Source organism: Manis pentadactyla, chromosome 1 (assembly GCF_030020395.1).
Source record: "Manis pentadactyla isolate mManPen7 chromosome 1, mManPen7.hap1, whole genome shotgun sequence".
NCBI classification, from domain to species: Eukaryota; Metazoa; Chordata; class Mammalia; order Pholidota; family Manidae; genus Manis; species Manis pentadactyla.
Window position 1 is genome coordinate 224,112,356 of NC_080019.1, and position 25,711 is coordinate 224,138,066.

Below are 25,711 nucleotides of genomic sequence, written 5' to 3' on the forward strand. Positions count from 1 at the left end.
AAAATGTACTGTGAGGTGAAAAAGTATGTTTTGTGTGGGTTTTCTGCTGTAACCAATATAGTGGTTAAGACTGGGTTTGGGGGTGAGAATACTTGGGTCCTGTGACCTTGTACATGTCATTTAAGCTCTCTGAATTTCAGTATCATTATTTATAAAATGCAGATAATATATTTATCTTATGAAATAATTGTTTTAAACAAGTATCTGTGATCTACTTAGCTCAATGCATGGCAAATAGTAAATGCTTAATAAATGTTAAGTATTCTAATTATTAACAAATAGCACATGTTTAACATTTGGTAGTCAAGTAGATTTAAGCTGAAAGTATTTACTTACATTTGATCCAACAAAACGTTTACTTGGTGCCCATTGTGTTACCTGGTAGACTGTGTCCAAGGGCCTGGATTTAGGAAGATGACTGGTCTGTTATCAAAGTCCTAACAGCTAAAACTAAAAGGGAAGGACATAATTTAAACATGTAATATGTGCTGTTACTAGAGTCAATAACAAGTGTTGTGGAAGCGATGCCAAATAAATTTTGGTTGAGATTGAATGCTTGGGCATAGCATACTGTGTTAGGAAGGATTCTGAGGCTAATTCCAGTTTTTTTGGAAAAGAGCACTGTGATGGGTTAGTAATGTCTGACAGAAGTGAGGGAGTTGTAGTTCAAGTGCCACACACTGATCATTGAATTTACCTATTGAAGAAAGTCTAACGGGGAAGATACTCAAGAGAAGCAGACATTTTTGTTCTATAATATTATGTGTGCTTGAGCTGAGCTAAGGAATAATATATTAAAAATGTAGACACTCCTGGGTTTCAACTGGGGCTCGTCTAAGCACTTCTAAGCCTCATTGATTACAGAGGTGAAATGAAGGTAATAAATAGCCTTATTGTATGGATTGAATGTGAAAACACCTAGCAGAAAATCCACCTCTCAGCTGGTACCTAATGAATGATATTACTGTTTCAGTGGTTATGAACTTCCCAGACTCTCTCAGTATGATGATGACATCTCGGCTTTGCTTTCTGCTCACTCTAGTGAAAGGCTCAACAGCCCCTCTTGAAAGCACAAGAAGGTGGTTAAGTATTTTTATTTCATTAAAACCACCACCCAGTGAGCAAGACATGAAGAGAGGAATGAATGAACCTGCTCTCTTGCTGGCACAGAGTTTAGCAACACAAATAATCCTCATTCCTGAAGATAATCTTTTAAAGTACATCTTGTCTTTTTCTGCAGGTAAACTCTGAGAGAGCCAGATTATGTCTCACATGGGTTCTGTAGATCCTCAAAACACACCTTGTGGGGGTGCTTAATCTTAATAAGTGATAAAGATAAAAATAGTCCAAGAAAATAAGATGAGTATTAAAGTTATTTCATTTGAGATAGGAATTGTGAAATGAAAATTCAAATATTTGAGGCTGGCATATTCCCTATCAAGTTTATTCATACATATAATCACTCTTCTGAACCATTACAGATAATAGAACAAACTCATGTGTTTATATTTATATTATTTCAACTCTTGAGAAGTAATTCATTTTATTTTACCTAGTAGTTATATAGCTGGTGGGAGCTCACCGTGTGCTTGACTGTGCTGTGAACTTGAGCTGCATTGTATCAGGCACACTTGAGCTCACGTCCTTTGACATAGGTACTGTTATCTTCCAAAAGTTACAGATGACAACGCTGAGGGTTAATTTAATTTCAAGGATTTAAAGCTAAGCATTTCTGAGTCCACAGCCCATGCCTTTTGCCCCTTATAATACTTAGAGTCTACAGTCCCGCAAAATATGTGTAGCCTTAATGTTTGTAAATGGAAACATTTTGAAGTTCATTGTTCTTTTGAAAAGTCAACAACTTCTATTTGTATAGCTCTCACTATATCTGTTCTGTCAGTTCAGACTTTTATGTATAAGGTTTGGTTGAAAGCAGAACACACCTAAGGTTACTCACAAATTATGAGTTATGAGGGTGTAGCAAACTGATGACACATAATAGACCATAAATGATGACTATAAGAATGAATAATCAATTGAATAAAAACATTTTGTGCAGTACATATTACTATGCAAATATCCACATTATCATTTCCAATAACTGTTTTTTTCTAATGTTCTTTTTTTTTTTTCTAATGTTCTTAACCATCAAATTATTTCACATTTTCTGGAATTTAGCTCATCTTAACAGTGCATTATCAGCTATGTGAATTATTTGGGCACATAATGTGTCCAAAGTAATGAGTGTCCCTCTAATGATTTTTTTGAGGTGTGGATCACTTCCTTTATGGTTAAATGGACAATAACTTTGGCAATAAGTTGGCCTGTATAAATGGATGTACTTCTCGGCAGTAACACATAATTACTTATTTCAAAATCTATTGTCTACCATAAAAGGAAACATAAGGCTCCTATGAGTGAAGATCAGAGATTCCAAATAAATAAAACCCATAGCTGCCTTATCAAGTCAGGTGTTTACAAAAATGTGGTTGAAAACATGGAGGCAATATACATTCCCTAATTAAATGCATATGTGACAGTCAATAATGTAGACGTTAAACTTTTCACAAAGAAATAAGTCAACTATTTTTCTTAGTTCATTCAAGACTTAAGGACAAGTGTTGAAATCCCTGTGTCTGTTCTCAATGCAAAAAGCCAGTTCTGTTCCATTCAAAGTATGTGAATCTAATGGATACTTGGCATGGTCTAGGAATATGGAATCCTAATTAATCCACTCTGAAGTTTCTCCTGATGCCATTTGTGGATGACAAGTGTCACAGAGGTTGAATGCAGTATAACACACGGGAAGGAAGAAATGTTTCCTGAAGATTCTGGTCCTGTTTAAGATGGAGTAAGCACACTCCAGCTTGTTTCTGCCTCTGAGTGCAACCAAAACCCAGGATAAAAGACATAGAACGTCTATCTGAGGACTCTGAAAAGTAAGCAGGAGCAGGTGAATTGGGAAAGGAAACTTGAGCTCTAAGTAAACTTGAGACTGTGAGTTTCCTGGGGTTTTTACTCCCACTTCTTCTAGCCAGGGTTCAAAGATGACATGTCTCCTCAAACACACAAGGGCACAGAAAAAGCCCCAAGAAAAGCCCCTGCTCTGGTCCAAGGAATGTGGATAGGGACCCTAAAGGACAGAGAGAGTGGGCGCATCCCCTGTGTTTTTTCTTCCTCTCCTACCCCAGCCCATAGGCAAACTTCTGTCCTGGAACCTGCTCTCCTAGCTGATGCAAACAGCAGCAGAGTTTAGGCAAGCTCCTAAAACCCCGTGTGAAGGGAAATCTTTTCTCTGACCAGAGAATACTATGACTCAGACTGTGGTTTAAAGAGTTGAGGGAATAACTGTAGATTTTTTTTTCTCTCCATCCACTTGCCTGTTAGCCCTGGAGGCAGACCCTGCTGTGGGAAGTTCAAGGAAAAAGAGCTGGGGCTTGGGGGCTAAGGTCTTTGCTTTCTGGTGGAAGGGCCCCTGAGAGCCAGAGAGTGTCCAAGAAAAATGATATATTTTATCTAGTCCAATGTATCCAAAATACTGCCATTTCAACATGTAATCAATATGAAAAAACATAGTAATGATAATTAATTAATTAGTTAGTTAGTTAGTTAGTTAGTTTTTCTAAGTCTCCAAAATCCCCTAGCTACATGTGGCTGCTGAGCACAGGAAATGGGGCTGGTCCAAATTGAAATGTGCTGGAAGTATAAAATACATACCAGACTTCAAAACACATTCTTAAAATCAAGTTCACCTATTTCCTTTTCTTTCTTTAATGTGGCTCTTAGGAAGAAGAATTATGTATCTGACTCACCTTGTATTTTTGTTGGATAGCCCTGCAATAGATGTTAAATTTTCACTGTGAGATCTCAGAGAAAGGAAAGATCGCTACAAGCGAGAGTTCTCAGGGACAGCTCCGTGGAGGACGAAGGCCTTGGGATGCGGTCAGCGTTGGAACAGACAGTGGCCCAGAGGTGTGCCTTCCCAGAGGAGCAGGGAGGGCGTGCAGCTTGTGTGGGACAGCCAGGGGAGGAGGGCGCAGACACCTAAGGCCGCCAGAGAGTAGCAAGCTACCAGAACTGGCTCCCTAGAAGCTCTGCTGCTGCCTGAAGTCTTCTGAGCCCAGAGGCATCCTTCTCCAAAGCTGCAGGCTCAGGAGGCAAATGACTGTTTCTGCAGTGCTAATAAGTGATCCTCAGCTCAGTAGTATTTACACATTAGCATAACACAAAGGCTCCTGCGATACAGTCTTTTGCTGTTCTAGGAGGAGAATTCACGACCTACTTTACCCACATTTTCTCACTAGGAAACTATGCCCTTTGCCTTGATGGAAGAAAACTGTTTTAGGTAACTGCCTCTTTCCCCTCAATTATACTGTTTTGAGTGTTGAAAAATAATAACTCTGGTTCACATTTATTAAAGACTTATGATTTGCCTGGGACTGTACTGGGGGCTTCATATGCATTATTTCATTTAATGTTCCAACAACCCATTCCGTAGGCATTACTGTTGGTCCATTTTATGGTGAGGAAAGAAAGGCTCGGAGAAGTAAAGAAACATGTTCACAGTCAAACAGCTTGCCAGCAGGTAGAGGCAAAATGGGAATGTGGTGCTGTCTGCCTCCAGGCAAGCCCGCTATTTTCCACTCCAACAGGTTGGTTTCTCAGCTGCTTCGGTCCTGAATGTCCATTCTAAGCCTAAAGAGTGAAGTGGAAATAGACCGATTTCTTTTCTAGCCTGCTGGATTAAGCATCTGCATAGAGTTGCTATCTAATTCTCGGTGCATTTCACCGAGGGAGGGAGTTCTCCTTGAGGGAGAACTTCCAGTGGAAATCTTTTTTTCCACAAAGTTGAGCCTGGCAAGGAGATTTGTGCCATTCCTCTGTCTTTAGATGATAGAGCCTTGTTCTATTGCTAAGGAAGTGTCTTTCGGACAGGGTAAAGGTCTGATCTTACCAGACTCTGCAGGAGCCCTCAGAGGCTTTACACTGAAGGTTGTGTGCTCTGCTCCCACTGTCTGAACTGATGCCCAACCTCAAGGACTTGGAACTCTGGAGAAGCCTCACGCTCTTCCTAGGCTTTGCATAGTGTAAGGCGCAGAGCCAGTGCTCAGCCAATGCAGGTGAATTGGAATACATGCTAGTTTCCCCAGCCACCTGCCCCTACCTCCACCACCATAAATATATATTAAACTGTCCCAGCTTCTTAAATGATGTATGTTGGACTAAAGTAATGAAGCAGTAGGGTAGGAGGGTAGAGTAGATGCACCAACAGTGAATGTGTCTAGGAAGGCAAGAGAAGAGCATATGAATACCTGGTGAGGCAGAGCCTGGAATCATAAAGGCCAAAGAAATTAAAGTGTGGGAACAACCTCCACTGGGTGAGGGTGTTCCAGGAAGGCTTCCTGGAAGGACTTGCATGTGAAGTCTGTAACCTGGTGTTTTACAAACTGTGGGTCATGGACTCAAGATCAGGAAATCACTTTGGTTGAGTCATGACCCCTAATTTTTTTTAAATGAAATAGAATCCAACAAAATGAAAAATAGCAGAGTGTATTACTGACTCATAGTGTATAATATGTTTCTTTCTGACAGCTCTGATCCAAAAAAAGGCTGAAACACTTTGCCCATTCCTTTGGCTTCTGAGAATTTGCTTTACTCCTATGATTCTAAATCCACCAGCCCTTGTTGATCATCTACTCTGCTAGGAATAGAGACATGGCACAACTTTCTTATCTTCAGAGAAATCACCCTTTATCTTTCTGTTGTGTCTGTACTTTCTGGAAGGTGTTTCACTGATGATGATAAGAGCTAACAGAGATGTAGACTAGGCTCATCATCAGGCAATTTACACACATGACTGACAATTAATCCTTACCTCATCTCTTTCTAACCCTGCAGGTCAGGGTTAATCATTCATTCCCACTGTCCTCAGGAGGACACTGAGGGTCAGGATGAAGGTATCGCTCGTCACTTGCCAGGAAGTAAGTGAGCTGGAATTTGAACCCACTCTCTTCTGACTCTGATGCTTGTGTAAAACCCTCTCTGCTACTGCAAATAGTTACTTTTCCAACTGAAATTTTTATTATGGAATTATATATTCCATTTGACTAGAGCATGGGGGGGTAAAGCTCTATTTTGTGGCTTTTTACAGGGAATCCTTGAGTTTGTACCAAATTTTTTTCCTCAGTGTTTTTTTATTGTGTTAAAACATGGACAACATAAAATTTACCATTTTAATCATTTTTAAGTATAAAGTTCAGTGGTACTAAATACATATATAATGTTGTGTTACCAACACCATCATCCGTCTCAAAAGTCTTTCCATCTTGTAAAACTGAAACTCTATACTCACTGAACAGTGACACCCCACTTCCTCTTCCCCCACCCCCTGGCAGTCACCATTCTATTTCCTTGTTTCTGTGATTTTGACTCTTCTAAATACCTCAAGTTAGTAGACTCATGCAGTATTTGTCCTTTTGTGGCTGCCTTATTTTACTTAGAATAATGTAAAATTTCATCCATGTTGTAGCGTGTGTTCTTCTTAAGGCTGAAGAGTATTCAGCCGTCATATTCATTTGTTCATACATTCATCTGTCAGTGGGCACTTGGGTTGCTTCCATGTTTTAACTGTTGTGAATAATGCTACTATAAACATGGGTGTACATATAGCTCTTCAAGGCCCTGCTTTGAATTCCTTTGGGCATATAACCAGAAGTGGAATTGCTGGATCGTATGGTAATTCTTTTTCTTAATTTTCTGAGGTACAGCCATACTGTTTTCCATTTTGTATTCCTACTAACAGTGCACAAGGGTCCGATTTCTCCACAGTCTCACCAACATCTTATTTTCTGATTTTTTAATAGTGGTCATCCTAATGGGTGTGAGGTAGTATCTCATTGCAGTTTTGATTTGCATTTACCCAATGATTAGTGATACTGTCTTTTCATATGCTTATTGGTCATTTGCATCTTTTTTTGGAGAAGTGTCTGTTCAAGTCCTTTGCCCATTTTTGAATTGGGTTTTTGTTCTTGAATTTTAGAAGTTCTCTCTGTACTCTGCATATTAATTCCTTATCAAATATATGATTTGCCACTATGTCCTCCCATTTTGTGGGTTGCCTTTTTATTCTGTTGATAGTATCTTTTGATACACAGTTTTCTAATTTTCATGAATTTCAATTTGTCTGTGTTTGGTTATTACCTGTGTTATTGGTGTCATACCCAAGAAATCATTGCTAAATCCAGTGCCATGAAGCTTTTGCCCTGTGTTTTTTTCTAAGAGTTTCATAAATTAAGGTTTTATGTTTAGGTTCTTTGATCCCTTTTGAGTTAATTTTTGTAGTCAGCGAGGCCTCCTTTCAGTTCCTTTGACATATCTTCTACCCTCCTGCCACAGGGCCTTTGCACTGTTCTTCTCCCAGCATCACTCTCCAACCCAATTCCATGGTCCTTTCTCTAAATAGCTCCAGCTTGTTCATCAGATCTCCATTGATTTTATTAGCTCCCAATGGAATATTTCTCTATTCTCCTTGTAGACAAATAACCATTATATGATCTCAAAGCACTCTGAATCTTAATCCATCACCCTCTTCATTGAAATTTTACATGTATGGATGTGATTATTTGGTCAGTGTCTTATCTTTCCCCACTGAAGTATGAGCTCCCTAAGGGCAAGAATTGTGTGTGTCTGTCTTTTGCTCCCAGAGGCTAGAACAGTGTCCAGCTCCTAGACGAGAGAGCAGGACGTTCAACATTTAATTTACTCTTTAGAAGCAGGTGTGATAAAAGTTCCAGGTGCTCATGTTTGGCTGTTAGCTTCCATTCAGAGGGAGGTAATCAAGGACAAATCTCTGAGGGATTAAAGAGGCAGGCTTATCCCTAAGAAGAGCTTTCTGAGTGGAAATGTTGATGTCTCAGAGCCTTGGTATTTATGGTTTCTTCTTTATTTGGTCTGGACACAAGAAATTCCTCCATCTCCTTTGAGTACTGTTGTTTCCTTGTTTAGGAGTTTAATTAAATCTGCACCTAACATGATACAAGCAGTTGGGGTTGATGAGGGGTGTGTGGTTTATGGCATTGAGGGAAATGTTAGCTGTGCAGCTCAGCATAGCCACAGGATTTACTATGTACATAATTCTAGGGTGGATTTGCATGGGCCTGTGTTAGCATAGTCCCAAATTTCGAGCTGTCTCCCTGGCAATATATTTCCCAAAGGATCTAAGGCTAGGAAATAGAAAAAAAATGAGATAAGACTTCTCCATGAGAAAAGACATCTTTTCCAGGCAAGCCTCTTACCCCAGCTACCACTGGGGCATACTGAGGGGGTATTATTAATAATAACATAGTAATAATAATAATAATTATTATAGCCCTTAGTTAACTTCTGTTATGTGCTAAGTGCTTTGTCTGCATTCTCTCATTTAATATTCACAGCCACTACAGGAGGGACTTCACTATACCTGGGAGTAAACTAAAACTTAGAGAAATCAAGCTCTTTCCTCAAGACCACACATGAAGCAGCAGGTGGTAAAGGGATTTGAAACTAGGCAGATGAGCTCCAGTCCTACTGCTCTGGAGCGCTGTTTTATCTGCCCTCTTTCAGGATTATTCATCCCTTCAGTAAATCTTTACTTTGTGGCATTTATTATGTGATGGGCACTGGGAATTGAAAAGAAGATAAGTTATAGCTGGTCCTTTCCTTGGAGAACTTCAATACCTCGTGGAGGACATAGCAACCTCCCCCCTTCTTTGCTGATGCTGATTAAGAACTTACTGTGATCGGGCTCTGAGCTAAGCCCCACACCTGTGATACTGAAGCCTCAGCACTATCCCCAAGAAGGCGCTATTTACGTATCTTATATAAAAAGAAAATGGAGGCCTAAAGTAAGTTGCCCAAGGGTTTACAACCAGGAAGTGACTGGCTGAGATAGGACCTCAGGTTTATTTGACTTTTGTCAGATGCCTGTGCATTTTACTACAATACTAAATTACAGAAATGCAGAGAATGCCCAAACAGAGGAACTGTCAAGGCACTTTGAGAATATAGAGCAGGATGTGTTTACTTCTGCCTGGAGCAGCCAGACAGGGCCTCCTGAGGAATACTAGACCTAGGGAAGGAAAAAATGTAGGTTTTTCTCAGTAACTTAGCCCTTTGTCTTCTTGCTTAAATACACTCCATAGGTGACAGTAAGTGGGAGTGGAAGGAAAGGAAGCCAATAGGTAGAATTCCTAGAGGACATTATTTGTGTTCAACATGTAGGACTTTCTGATAATGATTTCAGACTAACAGTAGAACAGACTGGGAAATAATGAGTTCCCCATCATTGGAGCTATGAAAGAGGCCAGAGATACCTGAGGAAAGATTTCAGTTACAGGGCTGGCAGTCAGATTAGATCAGGGGCATTCAGTTTAGCTGTGTGTATGAACTAGTAGGTAGTTTGGTTAAACACCAGTTCCTGGGCCTTGCCCCGACACATTCTGGTTCAGCAGGTCAAGACATGATCTCAGGAATCTGCATTTCTAACAAGCTCCCCAGGTGATACTGAAGGATCTGGTCACTGCTACAGGTGGGCCAGGTGACCATTGCAACCCCTTCCAACATTGAAGTTCTCTAAACTCACGTTTCCCAGTGTGTATTCCACAGACCATTTCATCCTGTAATAGGAGTTGACAAACCTTTTCTTTAAAAAGCCAGATAGTGAAGAATTTAGGCTTTTGTATGCTTTGCATCTCTGTCACTACTCAAATTACCATTTATTATGAAAGCAGTCATAAATAATATGTAAATTAGTGCTATGGCTATATTCCAGTAAAAAAAATTCTATTTATAAAAATAGGTGGTAGACAAGATTTGGCCCAAGGCTGTAGTGTGCTGATTCCTGGCCTACAAAATTGTGCCATGTAGAAATGAGTTTGTGAAAGGCTACACACCGTATCTTTTCATGAATTACCATAATGTGTAGCAGCAGCTTAAAGACTCAGAAGGCCTGAGAAGTAAAGAGATCTGTTCAATTTTGGTCTACCCAGAATTTTTCAAATTCATTGAATCACAGAACCCTCTCATTAAGAGGACACTTACTCCCATCCACTTAGAACCAATGTTCTAGACACACTTTGGGAACCATTTTTTCACATCTTACAAGTGGACAGGTTATACAACCACTTCTGTAGTGTCTTCTGAGAAGTTAGAAAACTAACTTTCCTAAAATATTTGCCTCACTCAGGTCTCTGGTGCCTAAACTTGACCCTTTCAAGAAAGTGTCCTTGGTTTAGGGTGTTGTATCCAGATTAAAATGAAAACACTCCCAAATGTAAATGTGTTTGTCAGGTTCCTTCCTCAGAGGAGGTTTTAAATACAAGTGATGGGATGGAAGACATAGAGATATTTGGAAGAGGTCAAAGAAAAGTCATATTGCAAAGGAAGGAACAGCAGATAGGGGAATAATTATAATAAGATGTTTTAAGTACTTGCTGTATGCCTATCACTGTAGTAAAGCCTTTACCTAGCTCTGTGGTTCTTAACTGGGGACCGTTTGGCCTCGCGAGGGACATTTGGCAATGTCTGGAGACATTTCCGGCTGTCATGACTGGGTAGGGGTGTAGTAGTGACATCTGGTTGGGAGGATGCTTAATATCTTACACTGCCTGGGACAGCCTGCCTCCCACCCTGACAAACGCTTACCAGCCCCAGATGTCCGTGATGCCACTGTTGAGAAATCCTAATCTAGACTATCTAATTTCTTCCAGATAAAACAACTATGTGAGGTAGGTGGTATTATTTGTACTTCTAAGAAAAATAAGGAAACTGAGGCAAAGAGAAATTTAAGTGTCTTTCCTCTAGGCTGTCAGAGTTAGTATTCTTAAAAGCTCACATTCAACTACCTATGACAAAAATTACTTCTACTTCCTTGGCCATTAACAGCGCGTGACTCCAGGAGGGCCTCCTGCAGCTCCTTCACATTACACTCGTGTTGCTGCCACGTCCTTCACTGGCTCCTCCCAATACATTAAGCATGTAGCCTTCACCTTTATCCATCCCCTGAAAATGGGTCTCTGATGACCACCGAAACACTCTGTATTTAAACCTCGACTTTCATCTGCTGCCAGTCTGACCATTTATGTTCAATTAGGTTTGTAAAGCCAGGCAAATCATTTTAACTTGTCAGTCTTGGTTTCCCCATCCGAAAATGGAAATAACAATTTGTGTCCTTCCTATCTCAGTGTAGTTCAACTCTAATGTAAACTAGAGGCCCAGGATTATGCTTGGAGAGTTGGGAGATCCAAACAATGCAAAACGTCCCAGGGAGAGTATACTGATGCAACAGGATCTTTAAGGAGGAGGCAGATTCCTTGTTCTTTGTAAGCCTGACCAGCTCCAGTGCTTTCCAGCAGCCTGCAAAAATGCTGCAGAGTGGGAGAAGGGGCTTAAGAGGGTCTGGACAACATCACTAAAGGTCAGTCGTTACCCTGATACTTGGCCTGGGGATAAACAGGGCTAGAAGTTTATGCGTGACAGCACATTATAGAGTCAAAAGTTAAACATTCCAAGGCCGAACACTCCAAGAGGACTCTCAAGACTAACGTGATCAGAACTGGTGAGGAGACATCACCAGGGCCTGGCTCCTGCAACTGCACATTATTCTCTTCTTCAGTAATAAGAAACATTAAGCCCTTGTACTTATGTTTATTGTTGTTGCTAAATTGAGCAACAAATTTCAGACAGTCCACAAATAAAGAGGTTGTTTCTGGGAAGATGGCACCCCATGCATTATCATTAAGCATTGAAACCAGTACTCAGAAAATAAAAGCCACACAATGGCATGAATACTTCAGAGGGCCCATTACGGCGACCAGGTCTGGGTATGGCAGAGTCAGGCACTCTGGCCAAAGAAGGCTGGCCTTCCACTTACTCTCTCTGCTCTTCTCTTTTAGAGATTTCAGCTCTTTTACTCTTTTTCCATCTCTACTGACTCTGGTTGTTCAATTATTTCATAGTGAGCAAAGATATTATTACAATTAGAAATGGCAGAAGTGAATCTGCAATCATGACGAAACTTTCTTTTCAGAACCTCAGATCCTCATGGGAATGAGTGATTGCTATGCTCTTGGTGCTCACAAATAGCAAGAGGTAAATAGTTAAAAAAAAAATGCATACCCCATAAACGGCCACTTCCCCCCTTCCCAACGAGAAACAAAATACTATGACGTCAGTGTGGTTTGAGTACATCTGTCTGGGGAATGAACATAGGGGGACCCTAGGGTACTTGCCCAAGGGAACTCATGGGGGCTGACTGGCGCATATGAATGAAGAAGTGACGTTGTTCAATTTTTCATAGCAAGAGATACGCCACATGTTACGGATATTTGTGATAAATCATATTTTACTTGACTGTTATACTAAGTCCCATTCCTCTTTGCTTTACTTAAGTCCTGCCTCTATATAGAGTTCCTAGAAAGACTGTAGGAAAGTAGAATGACATGATTTGGCAGAGATAAAACCTGAGGCTCATTGTCTTGGTTCTGACACTTATTAGCTGTGGTGTGGACCAGCCACCTTAGCTTTTCCAGGATTTAGTTTCCTTAAAAGCTCAATAAGGAAATATTTGCCTTTCTCATTGGATTCTTGGGAGAAATAAAGGAAATCATGTATGTTAGGTGCCTAGAATACACTAGGCACTCAAAAAATGATAACTTACTTTCAAATAGAAGTGAAATTAAATTGATGTTCCATGAAGTCTATCTGTTAAAATTACCTAACCACTCCCCATAAAGTGGGCTGCTCCTTTTTATACCTGGTACTATGTAGCAATTGGTTATGACTTCGACATGTCTTTTTTTTTTTTCTAGGTAGACCTCTGACCATTCAAAGTGGGAAGATACAGCATAAAATAAACAGTGGAAGGCCCATAGTAAACAGACTTAGAAAAATCTATATTTGATTGTAGATAAACTACTGTTAAAAGAATTCTTGTAAACACAGGGTTAACAGGCCTTCGGCGTATAGTTGATCTGTTCCATGTTATCATTTCTTAGTTTCTTAAACCCAGTGACTCAAACTGGGCTGCCCTCTTAGCCTGGGAAATCCCTAAAGCGGAAACTGGAGGGGAAAGGGGCCCTTTGTGATTTTCTCAAAATGACTCACCAGTGATTCGAGCCAGTCCGATCTTGGATTCGTTCAACTGTGTCACCTTGAAAAGTGGAAGCAGTCCTTGCCTTTCCCTTTTCCTTCCTTTGTTCGGCAGCCAACCCTACTTACTGGGTCCCCCACACTCCCTCACCTCTTACACAAAGACCTTCAGAATTTGAAAGTTTCGGTAGCCTCCCTGCGGAAGAGTCCAGCGGAACCGCCCCGCTCCATTCCCACCCTTTAGTCTTTCTGGCAGGTGCTGGTTGACTAAGTTTCCCCTCTGTGCAGTTTTCGTGTTTTGCTTTTCCTCTCTTTCAGGAACCCATGATTACCTAGGCAATAATCATTGTTCCTTGAAGTGAGCCAAAGCCTGTGTGTAAAACTGGACTTCATAATGAAGAGACTCTGAGAGTCCAGGGTTAGTTGTGTTAAAGGCAAAGAAAACCCTTTGCTCATGCCTAAGCAGGCTTTCATGCTGTCTAAAAAATGCGGGAAGAAGACATAAGCAAACAAAGGCACCTGGTGGGATTAGATTAGGATAAGGTCCTATAATGGTCTATTTGGCCATTTGGGGATGTGTGATACGGAAAAGGAGGTGTGATCTTCCTTCCCATCTTCCTGCTTTCCCTCTGTTCCAGGGAGCAGATAAAATACTATTTTGAGGGAGACAAAGCTGATGCTAGGCAGAATTTCCTTGCCCAGTCCCTTGTGATTTGCTTCAGTCAGCAACACCCCTGAGCCCCAGCTCTGGGAGGTACAGAGCTGGGTTAGGCCTGGTCCCTGCCCTTTGGGAGCTGCCTCCTGTGCAAAGAGGTGGACAGGAAGACACATGTGTCACAGCAACCTGCCTTTGTCAAAGGCCAGCGTGGAGTTCAAAGACACTGACTAAATGAATATACTCCACCTTTACAAATTTTGCTTTAATATCATAGCAAGAGGGCTATCACTCACTCGTGATTTGTCTTTAAACCTACTTTCTGTCTCTTTTTTTTTTTTACTTAACCTCATCCTAATGAATAGACTCTGAGAACTAGGTCTGATGCATTAGTTCCACAGTTACAGATGCATGTTAAAATAAATGCATACATAGGTAAGCATGTTCCTCCATGTGCCATGTTCCCAGTACACCTCATATGTCCCTACCAGGCAGGGAGCAGACCACCCATGGGGAGTGTGCTGCCTGGTGGTACATGGCAGAGGTCTTCTGGAGGCTATTCTGTGAATCTCAGGGGGAGGAGGGAGGTAAAAGAGGTAGACACTGGGGACAGACGATGTCCCTGAAGATTCTGAGCTGAGATTTCAAAACATAAATGCAAATTTACCAGGGAGCCCTAGAGGAAGGGGGCTCCAGACAGAGTGTGAGAAGAGTGCTAAGCCTAAACTATTAGGGAAAAGAGTAAAGAAAAGAGTAAAAGATTCTTTCCTTCATTCATTGAATGAGTATTTTGTGAGTACCTACCTTCAAACCACACATGGTATCAGTTTGTTTAGTAGTTTTCTACATGGATGGTTCTTGTAGAATACACCAGGAAGTGTGATAAATTGTGTTGCTCTCAAGTCACTTGCAATCTAGTCATACAGGCAACACACACACACATGTCTGGAGACAAGCCTCCAAAGAAAATGTATGATTAAGGACCAAAATAGCAGTGCTGATAAGTTGCTTACTGGGAGATCAGAGGAGAAATGTCTGTAGATAGCACTGGCTGAGAAAGGCTTTCTGAAAGTGAGGGACTTTGAAGAATGGGGTAGAATCCAGAGAGTAGAGGGAACAGCTCAGGCAGGAGAAATAGGTCGGGGGATAGGAGGAGGGCAGTGGCAGTGACAGGAACATGTTTAACCTGTTTCCATCCCTTGGCTTCAAGATTGGTGCAGCCTCTAATCCAGGTTCTTGACCTAGTGCCCTGGATGGATGTTAAGGGTTCTGTGACAATCCATATAAATGCAAACATGCAAATGTTTGTATGAATTCATATATGTATTTTTCAGGGGAGACTACTCTAGCTTTCATTAGATGCTTTAGAGCCTATCATGAATTGCTTAGGAGCTTCTGTAAGTCTATTCAGATGTGGCTTTATTGTCACAGGCGACCCTCATGTTTCTTTTAGCTTTGCTCTTTATTCCTTTCATTACAGAGAGAATCCAGTTTTCACAAACGTGAAGGGAAACAAAATTTCTCAGTGTGATTAAATTAATTTGCCCAAGGTCACTCAGGGGAACCAGGCCTCCCCATCAAGGTCAGATGCTAAGGTCTGCCCATATTCTTAATCACCCCAGTGTGCTGCCCCTCAGATTTCACATGCAATGAATCCACGTCCCTGGCTTGAGGACTCACTTCCAGTGTTAAGGCTTCTCTAGCCTCAGCTTGTGAAACACCACTCAGAGTGGGGGCCCCTGGTCACTGACCATCTCACTGTTAATTTTCTCCTTTTGACACCTGGTTTTACTTATCCTCATAGTCTACTTACAGGAGCAGGGCCTCTGGAAACTGGAAAGTAAACATCCTTCTTATACCTTTGGTACATCCCATCTTGAATTAACATGGTACTTCATTACGATAACTGCACACGCATTCCATGTTCAAAAACAGCAGCATCGCCATTTAACAATGTTTATATGAACCTGCTTGCAAGTGCGCCGGTTATACATCATTTTAAAAGTTAACCATTCTTCTTTTCCTTTTGTATTATACAAAAGTAGGAAGATCATTGCCAAATGCCATGTTCAAAATTACATGAGATTTTGAGATTTTGTGAGTGATTGAGAACCACTGCTATAATGCCATGTTCTGATTTCATTCATGCACTCATGTTTCCTTTTAGCCCCACCACTCACTGGGTTATTTTGAAGGAAATACCACCTTTCATATAGTTCAACCCTTAAATATTTCAGCATTATACAGGATTTAAAATAGACTTTGTTATAAACCGTATGGGCCACTGGCATGTCATGGGAAAGTCTTGTTCTATACAACAACATGAGAAACATCTTTATTTAAGCAGGGCCCTAGCTGTTTCTCAGAAACTTTCTGTTTGGTACTTTCTGTAGGTTAGAGTTTTGTAGTAAGTCAGCTGCACTTTTGAAGGTCATTGCTTTGTGAATTCTTGTTTGTGTCAAATCAATTCAATGCAATTAAATCTGTACAGCCCATTTGGTTATAAGGTATGTTTTGAAAATATGGATTTATTCCAATGCAGTTGATATATTAGGGAGCCATTTGGGGACAACCAGATTTCCTGCTTGCTTAAACACAATTTCCACCCCACAGACATTAGATGAGAGCAGGAAACTACATCTAGCTGAACTTGGCTACGTGGAAATACACAGATGAACACACGCATGGACGCACATACGTACACACCTCAAACATCCACTAACTACCTCGGTTTACCACACACATGACGAGCCATACCACCTACATCTGGTGCTACAACTGTCCCTCCATTTCAGGTAGCCCTCCTTCTACCAATTCAGTCTTGCTCACAAGCTGCTACCCTTTGAATGCCCATTTCCAGAAGCAAAAACCAGGTCTTTTTTAAGGTACAATAACAAGTCTTTTTGTGTGTGTGGTATTTGTGTGTTTCTTAACCATTTAACATTGTTAAATGTTACTGAGCTCAGTAAAATTCATCTCTCATTACTACTCCCATTCAATTCCTGTTCTTTTTCTTTAATGTGTCACTGACAAGTGTTTGAATGTTGTATCCCTAGCTGACGGTTTCTCAACTGTGGCCCGATTGGCACTTGAGGCAGGATAATTCCGTGCTGTGGGGAACACCGTGTGCATTGTACGATATTTAGCAACAACCCTGGCCTCTGCCCACTGCCTCCTCTTTAGATACCTCCCCACTATCCATTAGTGTAACAACTAAAAATATCTGTACGCTTTGCAAATATCCCCTGGGGAGAGGGGCACAATTACATGAGATTTTGAGATGTTGTGAGTGATTGAGAGCCACTGCCATAACTCCATTTCCCATGAGCCCTGTGGTATTTATTGCACTACTCTGCATAGCACGGTAATTTTTAGGAACATATATAGTCCACCACAGCACAACTGACTGCATATATGAAATGAGTGTCCCTGCCGGAGACCTCAGGGTGGTGTCCTTTACAGCACACTATCAGATTCCACTCACTTTGCTCTGAGCTCAAAAGGCAAATCCCTAAGCTAAGGAATCACCGGCCTCTAACAGCATCTTTACTTTTGAAGTACATAGACCTTGAACCAAACAGGAGCTTTTAACAAAAATAATATTAACAACAATAGCTTCCGTGTTTGGAAGGGCCAAGCACGGTGCCAGCAGCATTATATTCAAGGTCACATTTCACCTTCACCAAAGTCCACTCTGGGAGTCACTGTCTGTCACCCCCCTTTAACAGGAGAGAATTCTCAAAAGTAAAACGGAGTCCCTGAGGAGTGGGGTGATTTGTCCAAGGTCAGCCTTAGAGCATGGGAACAAGAGACACCAGGACACGATACCTCTAACTCTGCAGTCTAATTCTCATGCCTATGGAGCCTCTTCAGTTAAGGACATCAGCAACTATGTACTGAGTATGTAATCCTCTCACCAAAGCAGTGACTGTAACATTGATAACATTGCAAATAGCCAAAAAGCCAAAATGCTCAAAGGGGCTGAGCTCAGTAAAATTTATCTCCCATTGCTACGCTGAAGGCCTATGTTAACATTAAAAAGAAGGTTACAGGAAAAGAATTATGTGGAGGAATCTTCATGGTTTATTTACCCACCAGCATGCATATCTAATTCTACACAGAAAAATACTAGAAGGTGTTAAATCAGGAAGCACCATTATTATCTCTTCATGCTGGGATTACTGATGATTTCTGGTCTCATCTTTTGCTTAACCATACGCCTGAAACTTTCAGCCAAGGACATACATTTTACTTGGATAGGCTTATCGCATGGGGACAAGAAGCATGTTTATATATTTATATTTAAAAGAGATGTGCTTTTAAAGAGAAAATTGAAGCCTGAGAAAGCACAAGAAATAATAAAAGGGGAGCTAGATACTTAATGAGTTCAAGTTGGATTAAATTCTAGAATATAATAGAAGGGACTTGCAGATGTGATTACAAAACCACTGTCAGCAATCTTAGAGAAATCAGAGAATGGGAGCAAGGCCAGGGGATTGGAGACAGGGAATATATTATTCCAGTTTTCAAAAATGAGAAAAATGTGGATTCTAAAAACTAGAAGGCAATCATCTAGCATTCTGAACCTGATTATTAAACACACCCTTTACAGACATTTAGGAAGAGAGCTCAGCCAGAGATGGTTGGATGCCTGCAGACATTCAAATCATGTTGGCCTAACTTTATTCCCTTTTCAGTACTTTATTTTTGGTAGATCAATAAAATATTCCAGACATCACACATTTCAATTCCAGCAAGAGCGGTTGATAAACAGATGGGTGCTTTTCTTCATGGAAAGTGTGGACCAAATGATAATTCGATGTGTCAGATTCACAGCTAAGTGAATTATTCATAATAATTACCAAAGGCCACAAATTGCCTGAGCAAGGTACTGTCCTAAGCCTTTTTATACAAAACCTTGTCATATGGGTGCCATTGTTACTCCCATTTTTAGAGATGGAGAAATGGAGGATTGGAGAGGCTGTCATATTTTTGAAGACACAGTAAATAGAGTTGTGAGCTTGTGCTTTCTTGATAAAATTAATAGGACTGAAATGACAGCTTTGATTGAAGGCCCTTAACTTATGCAATATCTTGATTAGTGACTGAAGAGAATGTAGAACTGCTAGATGTCAGATTGGCAGATGACACACAGCTGGGGGTTCACACACCCTTCTCTTCAGCTCTGTTTCCTTTCCTTCCATGGTAAGAGTGGGCTCTCCCCCTCGCAGGGCTGGGGCAGAGTGCCAGCGAGGCATGGGCATAGGCAGGAACCAAACTCCAGTCCTCATTTTTCTGAAAGGATATTTGCCAAGGTCATCGTGAAGCCTGGCTGTTTGAGTGCTTTCTGTGCACGTTTTGCCTGAATAAGAAAGAGGCCTTTGGCCCACCTATTTCACTAGTTCTTTAAGCTGCAAATAAATCTTTGGCCAAAAAAAATAAAATCCTTCTGGCTCTGAAAATAAGGGATTTATATCTTTGTGAAACTTTCCTCCCCAAGTACTTTGTGGTGGAAGTTGGAAGGCAGAAAGAAGAGAAGGAAAGAGAGAAAGGGGGAAGGGAAGATAAAAGAAAGGAAGGACGGAAAGCAAGAAAGGAAAGAAGTGGAAGGGAAGCTAGAAGGAAAGGAGAGAGAGGGACAAAGAGCGAGGAAAAGAAACTTCTTGTGTGACACAATCAGATTTCTTTTTAAGGCGGCAGGGATAAAGGAGAAGGTTTGGTCTGGGATCCAGTGTGAACAGGCCGCCCCCCACCTGCCCCCAGCAGGCTACACATCTCTGTGGAGCTTGCGGGCCTCCCTGCCCAGCCAAAGCCCCGTGACCCTCTTGGAGTCCCCTGCTTGCCAAGGCAGCAGAAGCAACCAGGGGAATCTGTTTCCCATTTTCATTCTTCTGAGTGCCAATAGCAGATGATACTGGTGAAAGGTGACGTTCCTGGAACCATCCAGGTCAGCTCTGATTTGGAAATTGGGACACAGTTCTCAAATCCTTCCTGCCTTTGTGCAGTCAAGTTTGTGGTGGGATTATTCCTAGCTGGCGCGTTACAAAATGTGCACAGTGCGGATCTGGCCAGGCATAAACCCAAGACTTGTGTTCCGCTAGGCTTAATTTTATTTTCCTCTCCATCGAGAATATATCCTAGCATATTTGCATCAGTGGAATACTCTGCAGTCATTAAAAAAGATGATATAGATGATAAAGCAATTCTACTTGGCAGGAAAAGATACCTGTGATATACTGGTTACAGGAGCACATGTGTAATATGACACAGTTAGCATCAATTATCTCTGGATAGTAGGATTGCAGGTGTTTTTTAAATGTGACATCTTTCTATATTTGTGTTTTTGATCCTAATAATTGTAGCTAAAGTGTATGGAGGATTTCCTGTGTGGTAGGTGCCATGCCAGGTACTTCATGGAAGCATCTCATTAGCTTCTAGCAAGAGATCTGTGAAGTAGATACCATTATCATTTCATTTTACTGATGAGATAACATAATTAAGTCCCTAGCTCAAGGTTATACAGCCAGAAAGTGGCAGAAAAACGCACTCAAACCCACACTCAAGCCCATTCTCTTAAGTGACACATGGCAATATTTTTTTCTGAAAACAGTTCAACTATTTAAAAAACGATGTTTCATGACAATTCATTTAAATCAAATGTTGAATAAAATACAACTATTCTAAATGAATTGGTAAACAAACAATTACTGATGATGCAAAGTGTTCCTGATAGTCCGGTATGTGAGTATGCAGGCTGTAGGTATCATTCCATTGTGTGTGCCTCTTTATGACTCTAGAAAACATAAACATATCTATGCTGATACATTAACCGCTCCTCTTCCGGTGTGGGGGTGGGAATAATCGCAGACTCTTCTTTTGATTTATAGTGTTTTCAAAATTTTAGTAGTAGTAAGTAGTACAGTTGACCCTTGAACAACTTGGGGATTGGGGCACTGAACTCCTGCACAGTTGAAAATTCATGCATGGCTTTCTACTTCCCCAAAACTTTACTCACAGCCTACTGTGGACTAGAAGACTTACTGATAACAAATAGTCGATTTACACATATTTTGTGTATTATATGTAATATATACTTTATGCTTATAATAAGGTAAGCAAGAGAAAAGAAAATATTTCTTCAAATTGTCACACATCTCAAGTTTTTCCAATATATTTACTGAAAAAAGTCTCATACTCGTGGACCCACACAGTTCAAACCCATGTTGTTCAGGGACAACTGTACTTAAGGAAAGAAAAGGGCCAACAGCCTCTCTACCTGCCTTCCTGACACCTGGTGAAGCTGCCTGAACCCCCTTTCATGAAGGTCTAGACCAATAGCTTGTCTTCCATTTTCTGCCCCCTGGGACCTGCCACACCTGGACTTTAGCCTTCTTTGGGAAGAACCTGAGCTTGTTGTGCCTTAGAGACAAGGAACAGAATCCATGACATCCATGGAGTTGGCAGCACACTGGAAGATAAGACTGCCTCCAAAGTTTCACATCTCTGTTTGCACATTGGGGCAGCTCACAGAGGCCCAAGCCTGGCTTGTCAAAAGGATGGTTAAAAATAGGACTCTTGACTCCCAGGGCTCAGGAGGCAGGACGTAGCTACTGGGCATCTGAAAATTTTAAAATCATGTCAAGATTTCTGCAAAAGCCCCCGTAAGAAGCAGCTGGAATGTGTCTCTTGCACCTAAAGGAAAGGCCATGTATACCTGGCAGGGGGACTCAGTGCGAACCAGGTGCTCTGCCCTTACACATGGTATTTTGTCTGAAATTCATTCAGGAAATATTTACTGAATGCCTTCTGTATGCAAGGTACTGTTCTAGGTGCTTAGAGGCAGCAGACACCAAAGCTGACCATCCCTGTCCCTGTGACACCAAACATTCTAACCCTCCCACCAGCTTATCTGCCTGGAGAAGACCATCTCATGCTTTAAGACACAGAATTATAGGCCCAGCCTGGAGACTTCCATGACCATCTAACTGGGAAAAGACAGACATTTTTCTGAGACTCCATTGTATTTCGTTGGCACTTATTTTTCTATTATGTAACTTATTACACATGTGTTTTTTTATGTGTAGTGTAATTGTTTGTTTATGTGCCTTTTTCTCAAAGACCATGAGCTTGGGATACCGGGGTTCAAATCCAGTTTCCACTGCTGAGCTAGCTGGGTCAGTTACTTCCCTGAGACCCAGCTTTTTCATCTGGAGTATAGGGACATGAATATCTAATTCAAAAGACTCCTGAAGAGTTTGTAAGATAAATGTAACTGTGTTCATACAAAAACATGTATGTGAATATTTATAGCATCTTTCTTCTTAAGGATACAAAACTGGAGGCAAGCAGATGTCTTTCAACTGATGCATGGGCCATCAGTCTGCTACATTTGTATTACAGAACACACAGTACTCAACAATAAAAAGAATAAGTTGAAACAGGAAATAACATGGATGCACATCAAATACATTATGTTAAGTGAAGGAAACCAGAATCAAAAGGCTACATGCAGTGTAATTCCACTTATGTGACATTCTTCCAAAGGCAAAACACAGGGACAGAACAGAGACCAATGGCTGCCAGGAGCTGGAGTGGCAGGAGTGGATGACTGCTACAAATGAGTAAACATGAACCTTTTGATACTTACCGGGCAGGGGAAATACCATGATCACAAAGGCAGTTTTCCCAGGGTGAGGCTTATCAGTTGCACCCTGGATGCGCTGACCCCTGTGATTTCTCCAAATGTGGGAAACTCAAATGCCAAATTTGTGGTAGTGGGGGACTCCGTTCATGCTGTCCCCTGGGAAAAAAAAAAAGAACCTTTTGAGGTGATGGATTATTCCTTGTCTTGATCGTTGTGTTTATACAACTGTATTCATTGGTCCAAACTCATAGAGCTATATACTATGGAATTATGTTGGATGGCTGCCAGGATGGATGGATGGATGGAAGGAAGGAAGAAAGGAAGAAAAGATGCATGACTTTAAACTTCAGGGAGTTTAGTGCCTTTGAAACTTTGACCAATAGGAAATAGAAAACAGTGAATAAATTCCTCTCCAACAGTTTGTATAGCTTCCCAAAAGATGGTCCTATAAGAATAATTGGTCACACCTGCTGCCATGAGTGGACAAGTCAATAATACACACTCATATTTGTTTCCATTCCTTCCTTCCTTAACATTCCATTTATCCTCACTTCTGCTTCTTGGAATTGCACCCCTTAATTAAAAAAAAACAAAACACACAAAAGCTTTTGTCCCAGATTTTGCTTGTAAAGGAACTTAGGCTAAGACACTGGGCATAGCCATTTAACTAGGTTCTTGCCAAGAGAAATGGGAGCAGAAGTGATGTGTGCGGCCTGTGGTTCTCGTCCTTCAACCTTTGGGCATGTCTCCTTCGTTCTCCCTCTTCCCCTTGCTATGAGTTGGAATCCAAACTAACTCAGATTCAAATATGTACAAAAAACCAACCCCCTCAGAGATGGTAGACCAATAGGGAAGGAACTTTGGTTCCTGGATGACCCTATGGAGAGGGGAGCCTGGACAGTTCATCTCAGGACAGTTAAATGAGAAACAAAGGAATCTCTGTATTCTGTAAACCACTATATTTTGGGGGTCTCTTTGTTATAGCAACATAACCTTTGCCTAACTAATATGGGGGAGAATATGGTTTGTCAAGTAATCTCCATGATGGTGACTTTTCTAAAACCTGGTGATCATATATTTTATCACTTTTTTGGATAGAGGAGGTACTATTAATAATGACTTGGGGAGGATAAGAGTGAAATAGTTTCCTTGTTTGTAAGCAACTTCAAACATTTTGTAAGAAGATCCTTGACATTTACTTGGATTCCTACCTTCATTATTAGGATTGAGGGGATGGATGGAGAGAGGCATTAATATTAATAGCATGTGACCAAGCAGGAGTTGCTGGCTGGAAAGTTGCTGGTCATTGTATGGATGGGGTATATAGAATGTCCATTCTCAGGAGATATAGATGTGGCAGTTGGCAGCCCTGGAGATCCGTATACCTTGGCATCTTTGGTGAGCCTAAACAGATTTCTCACATATCTTGAAATAGGTAAGGGATTGGAGGAACCAAGAGTGTCTTGGCTTGGATTTGAATGGAGAGGGGCCTGTAAGGAGGACCTTAAAGCCCGCAGGTGCATGGCTGTGAGGCTCCAGAGCGTGGCATTCTGGGTCTGAAGGCTCTAGAGCCCTTTGCAGACACTCTTTGAGACGCGGTGGCCCCAGAGTGTTGCACTAGGGCCCAAGTGACAGAGTGCTACTTTGAGCTTGAAAGACTGGCATTGTCCCAATAGGCAGAACTTGGATACATGGAAATGGCAGCGAATTCATGAAATACCAGTGCTGCATAGGTAACTGCAGAGTAGCTGTTCAGGAGAACGTCTGAGCTCAGTTCTCCCCATGTTCCCTCTCCTTGCTCCCTCCCTAGATGGTTCCATGTGCACCCATGGTGCCCATGTATTACTTGTTTAATGAAACAGTCTTCTTTTTAAGATGGTAAACAGACAAAATTAAAAAATAAAACATCCTTATATACAAAGAAAATTTGCCCTCAAAATGATTTTTATCACTTAAAATTAGTGGGATGTCTTTTGAGCCTTCTTCATGAGGACTTACCTGTACCTACATCATCTTCCTTCATTGCAAGCCCCTTTGCTGAGCAAGTAAGGATTATCATTAAACTAAAAGCCTCGATCTGATCCAGATCCACTGCTTTTTGCTCTGTTACTTTTCCAGTGCCTTCCCTGACTACTGTCCCATCACGACGTTAAGCAGTGAGCGTGAGCTAGCCTAACGTCACGCTGGTTAGATTTCAGGCCGGCTGGGAGCCACAGGAAAAGTAATTTACAGGGCCACATTATTAAAGCTACAAAGCACTTAGTTGGAGAGAAGAAATGTTAGCATTTAGATATAAGAAATTTTAAAACCATAATTTGCCAAATCAAATGGTTTCCTTGGAGCTAAATAAATATTCTCCCTGGGGCAGATCTGAGGAATCAGGCAGGTACTTTTATCTATCGCTTTCCCTGTGTCTCTCTCCTCTGAGTCAAATCAGCTCTGCAGAATTCACCCACCGCTCCTTTATGATCCTCTCTATTCCCAGCAAGGGACAAAAGCAGTACAAGAGTGAAACACAGAGCCAGCTACCACTGCAGTGTTCCCACCGTCTGCCGCTTCTTTATCTGTCCTTACTCCGTAAACGTTTACGTGTTCTTCCTTATTTCTTTGTGGAGGGCCGATGGGATTGCCATCATTCTATTCTGTTTTTGAACACCTACTGTGTTCTAAGCACCATATTAGTTAATTTATATAAATTATCTCATGTAATCCTCACAAAACTTTACAAATAAAGCATTATCGCCTCATTTTACAGATGGTGAGACTGAGGCTTACGAAGTGGAAAATGTTTGTCAAAGGCCACAGGGTTAATACGTGGGATCTTGTAAACCTGAAGGCTCTTTTGAAAATCTATGCTATAGTGATAAACTTTCAGAAAATTTGTGAAGTAGGGGAGTATTTTTAGCACCCTTTAACACCCCCCTTTGAAGCCATGGGAGCTCCCTACTGTCTGTTCCACCTTTCCCTCTACTGTCAGGGATCCCAACAGCTTCAAGAGTGTCCTTTCTTACTGGTGTTTGCACTTGAATATGGGTCTCTTGGAAAGCAAGATAGTTGAAAGATCAAGAAATAAACCTCTAAAGGCTGAAGTTCAGACCATGCAAGCAAGTGACAGGGAAGATATTTGCAGATTGGGCCAGGCTGCTTTGGTGACTCCAGGTGGACAGCTGCTCCTCCGAATATTTTTAACAATCTTCTGTCCTCAGCAATGTCAAGTTCATAACAAGACTTCTTAAAATAGGTTACATTGTCAGGCTCTTCAATTAATTAAAACCAGAAAAACAACA

General features: G+C 41.2%; 1 protein-coding gene and 1 non-coding gene across 17 annotated transcripts in view; one reads left to right on the forward strand and one right to left on the reverse strand.

Annotated features, from left to right (window-relative positions):
• Positions 1–25,711, reverse strand: part of LOC118908344 (uncharacterized) — a 290,358-nt gene that overhangs the window by 80,640 nt on the left and 184,007 nt on the right. For 13 of the 16 annotated variants that reach the window (XR_008999325.1, XR_008999324.1, XR_008999331.1 and 10 more), the window contains one exon: positions 22,428–22,580. The exons of 2 other annotated variants lie outside the window; for them this stretch is intronic. The gene's annotated coding sequence lies outside the window, so the exon portion shown is untranslated. Of the gene's footprint in view, positions 1–756; positions 20,574–22,427; positions 22,581–25,711 lie in introns of those variants that run through there. One more of the 16 variants, XR_008999330.1, reaches the window with a different exon arrangement.
• On the forward strand, positions 22,420–22,583 carry LOC118908703 (U1 spliceosomal RNA). The gene has a single exon (XR_005023306.2). It is a non-coding gene; the product is annotated as a U1 spliceosomal RNA (small nuclear RNA).